The following is a 4,761-nucleotide window of genomic DNA, read 5'->3' as shown; positions in this document are numbered from 1 at the left end:
AAGCATTCTCCCTTTTGCCGCCTCGATTCTTTGGAGGATTTTGTTTTCTTCTTGAAAACTCGTGGGGTATTGTCTTCAGAGTTGCTGGAGGTTTTGTGTCGTGGCTGGCTGTTCCTATTAGAGGATGTCTGTGTTTTATAGGCCTTGGTCTCATGGAGAATGGCGTCCTTCCATTCTGCTCTAGCAATTATTACTGCAATATCATCGCCGTCTTCCTCAAGTGGTTCTACCTCTTGCCGGAGGGTAGGGTGCATAGTGTCGTAGAATCGTCGCTTCAGGATGTATTTGGAGATACTTCCTCTCTCCATTCGATCCTTATATATTATTAGGTCCGTAGCCACATTGGTGATTGGCTTGACATGTGTTCCGTTAACTTGCTGGAGCTGGTTGAATTTGTTGTATAGGAGGTCGTTGGTTATACCGGATTGGAATCGTCCTTTCAAGTAATCGAGAACTGTAGATCCTCTTAATCTTACATTCCTGCCGAAGTCCTTATAGCATTGGTGGTATGCGTCGGTTGCCTTTCCTTCACAGAATGATCCAATGATAAGTCCGGTTGTAGGGTCTTCCACATCTTTTCCTTGTAAGAGTAGGAAGTGTGAGAGTTCTGTGGCCCATCGTTCAAAAGCTTCAGGTTTGAGGTCTTTCCCTTCGCCTGTGAACTTCGCTGGGAGGTGGAGTTTAAACTTATGGGGTTCAAATGCTGCAGGTACCTCCTCTTCTTCAGGTCTTGCCCGAGATTTCCCTCCTCCCGAAGGCCCTCCTCCTGTGCTAGCCATATCTGAATCGCTACTAGATTCGGGGTCGATTGGAAGTTCAAAGGAAGGCTTCTTTGCTGGAGCAGAAGGGAATTCTCCTGGAGGTTGTGTATCTTCCGTGTTTACCGGATCGCCGGGCTCTTTAGCAGAGCGCCGGGGTTGTTTCTTCCTAGTAAGGTCTTGCCGTGGGATTTGCTTCCCACTCCTGGTCGTGAAGGACTCTATCTTGGGTTTGAGATGAAGCCGAATATACTGAAATTCTGCCGCTTCTCTCCGCTAGCGTTCTGAGGTGGATATCGATAGGTTGATCAGGCCTAAATCCGGGGACAGGTTCTTAACCACTTGCTGAGGTTAAAAAAATGTAACGTGTTCGCAAGGTGCTAATCACGTTATCGATAATGGATACGATAGTTGGCAGGTGGCCTGCTCTTCCAGAGAGGAGGCGAGAGCTGAGAACTAAAGGAGGCTTCGAGGGCGTACTGAGGAACAAAGAAGTAACCGTTCAACCAAGTATATTGAAATACTGTCTGTCGAAGTCTGCCTTTTCTATCGTAGAAACAGGCGGTCTTTAAATACACAAATCTGTTCATGTCTAGCATGAACGAAACTAATCAAGGGTATCAATTGATACTCTTTGGTAAAACTCTTTAAGTATCAAAGCGATACTTAAAACAAAACATAAAACAAAACCAATTATCAAACGATACTTAAAACAAACCAAGTATCAAAGCGATACTTAAAACAAAACATAAAACAAAACCAAGTATCAAAGCGATACTTAAAGCAAAACATAAAACAAAACCAATAACCAAGTACCCGTACCGGTTACATTCCCCAAAACAAAACAACTGTTTAAACAAACAAAAGCAAATAATCATCAAAGGCGGATTCCGAGAAACTCATGGCTTCAGTTTCCGCCAAAAACTCTTCATCATAGGTATCACACCAAGGACAAGAGGAAACTCTACGGAAACACTTAGACTCAAAGAAATCTAAATCACAGTAGTTACGAATACCAGATTCGTGCTGTACATCAACCCAAGCATGATCACAATCCGGACAGTAGTCAATCCAGAGGATTTCGAAGTAGTCCTCAAGTTGGATAACATCGCGGTTCAACAACAGTCCAACAACGTGTTGTCGCTGCCTCACATTGAGCTCCACATAGTTTGACATCGTTATGGTATTCGGATGGTGATTGGTGACTAGATAAAGTTGTCGAGAGCCTGCTCCATAGCTTGATTCTCCTCATCGCTACTTTCGAACTCTGACTCAAAGTGTGGTGCCCAAAATCCATCTCTAGTTTCGAGTTCTGTGTGCCATCGCTCAGTTTCTGGCATTGTAGGTGTCCAGCACATGGTGATATAATTGATTGTTGGGGGGAGGGATTCATTTGGCATGTTGTCTTTCCACCATCCGTTCACCATATCCATAGCGTGCTCAAGTCCTTCCAGTGGTTCCCAACTGTTTTCGCTCGTCGAATATCCTTTCCATTTGACTAGGAATTGATCATTTCCATGCCAAAGGCGGTGGTCTCTGATTTCTTCAACTTCTCATTCATCCTTTTTCTCGATGATGATAGGTGCAGGCTGAGAGTGGGTCCTTCCAGGAAACTTGGAGTCGTCATTGGGATGGAATCGTTTGACAGCTGAGGCGTGGAAGACTGCAGTATTGCGGCGGTACATGCGTCCATCCATCTGGACAGTGTAATTCTCTGTATGCTCGTCAAAGGATATGACTTTGAAGGGTCCTCGCCATCGGGGTTGTAGTTTCTTGCTGCGTCCGACATTGGTCAAACTGAAAAGTCATGTACTACACTTGTACCAAGAGCATGTCTCCTGGTGAGATGGGAACATGTTTGCGACGTCGTTTCTGGGCAGTAGTGGTGCTTCGGAATCGGGCAGCCTTAACAGCTTGCAAGGCATCGTTCCGAATTGCTTGGTGGCGGTTTAGATGGTCATCGGAGGCAGGGACTGAGGAGTTCTTGAATAGAGTTGTAGGTAGGAGAGGGTATTGGCGGCCAAAGACTGCCTTATATGGTGACATTCCCAGGGTATCTGAAAATCCGGCATTGATATATGCGGCTAGTTCAAATAGGGCTGGTTCCCAGTTGGTTTGTCGTTCATTGATCATGTTCCTAATCCCGGTCTTGACCTCGCGGATTTTTCGTTCTACTTGGCCATTCGTCTCATGGTGTCCTGGGGCAGCCATAATGTGGTTTATTCCGAGAGAGGTTAAGGTTTGCTTCCAGAATCTGGCGGTAAAGCAGGGATCAGCATCACTGACAATAGATAAGGGGAACCCGTGGGGGGTAAATAAGTGTCGTTGTAGGTTATTCCAGGTGTCTTTGGAGGAGTCGGTAACCTTCATTGGTATTAACCAGGTGTATCCAGAGAATCGATCCACAGCTACCAGTATGGTGTCATATCCGGCGGACTTGTTGAATGGTCCTGCGAAATCGATGGCATAGGATTCAAATATTTCACATGGTAGTTGGAGGGTCTGAGCTTTCCCTTCAGGAAGTTGTGTTCGCTCCTTATTTGCCTGGCAGAGTTCGCATTGCCTGACAAAATCGCGGAAGTCCTTTCGCATTTCAGGCCAGTAGACATATTCTGAGGCATATTGGAGGTTGCGATCTGCACTATGGTGTCCTTTGTTGTGAATCTCGGATATGACATATTCTCTAATCGTCATTCCGTTGAACATATGGCCTTTTGGTACGTATAGGCAATGTTCTCCATAACGGGTGCTGGTAAAGACCATTCCATTGGATATGTTGTAGGGGGCGAGGTCTCCATGCCTGGAGGCATCCATGGCTTTGAAGTAAATCGGGTCATGGCGGTATCCTGCTATCATTTGGCTTCAGAAAGAGGAGGTTAATTCTTCTGTGGTTGATCTAACATCTCATTCATCCTCGATTAGGGATCCTCTTGTTGGTTCGATAGGGGCTTCCTGTTCCTCAAAGGTTTCGTAGAGTTGACGCCGATGCTCGGGAATAGTAGGGGGTATGACCGAGATAATGGTTTCATTGTTATATACTCGTAAGGGTCCACCATATAGTGGTCGTGAATCGATCATGGGAGGAGAGGATGGCGGGGCTGACTGTGGGGGTTGTAAATACGACATTGCATCCACGTAGGCTGCTGCTTGTTCGAGTTCTTCAAGGCCTTGGTATCGCGTTGGAGCAGGATTAAGGACATGAGGGTGTTGGGTTGGCTCATTTCCATCGATCCTTTCTTCTTCTCCTTCTGCGGTATCGAAGCTGGTGTCTTTGGAATTATCAGCAGGCATATAGTACGGTCGCTGGTATCTGTTGCCGAACTTGATCTCAGTTTGGTGAAAAGGGCAGGTGTCGTGATAACAGTGGGACCAGTGGGTTCTGCTTTGTTCAAGTTCGTGAGGAGGTGTGCTGCGGAGCGTGCAATTGTCTTTCCATTCTTCATCAATGTCCTTTCTTCGTTCTGTTCTGGCAGCACTGTACATGGTGTAAGAGAAAGGATTGGAGGGAGCGGCAGAGCTGGCGGTAGCCATTGACGGTTCTTGTTCATAGGAGGTGTCATCAGGGCTGTCCTCGCTTTGTCTTGTGTGGTCGTGAACAAGGGGAGGGTTTGCAAGGTCTTGATTCTCGTATAGGCGGGAGAGAGCATCAGCTAAATAGTTCGTTCTTCCTGGGGTATAGATGATTTTTGCATCGTATTTGCTGATCTCGCCTATCCATCTTGTTCTTCTTCTTCCCGGTATCTTTTCTGTTTTAAGATTAGTGAGCGGTTGGTGGTCGGTAACAATAGTGAAGGTCTTGCCCATCAGGATCTGATTGAAAGTGGCGAGAGCATCAATCACAGCAAGGGCTTCCTTGTCTGTTGTTCCATAGTTCATCTATGAGTTAGTGAACTTTCTGCTGCGTAATGCCGCCGGCCTTGCCGTTTCATGGGAGGCCCCTTGCCCAACCCATGCTCCAACTCCAACATCCGATGCATCAGTAATCAACCATATCGGTTCTGGT

Source organism: Tuber melanosporum (genome assembly GCF_000151645.1).
Source record: "Tuber melanosporum whole genome shotgun sequence assembly, scaffold_111, strain Mel28".
Taxonomy (NCBI): Eukaryota; Fungi; Ascomycota; class Pezizomycetes; order Pezizales; family Tuberaceae; genus Tuber; species Tuber melanosporum.
This window is presented reverse-complemented; position numbering follows the sequence as displayed.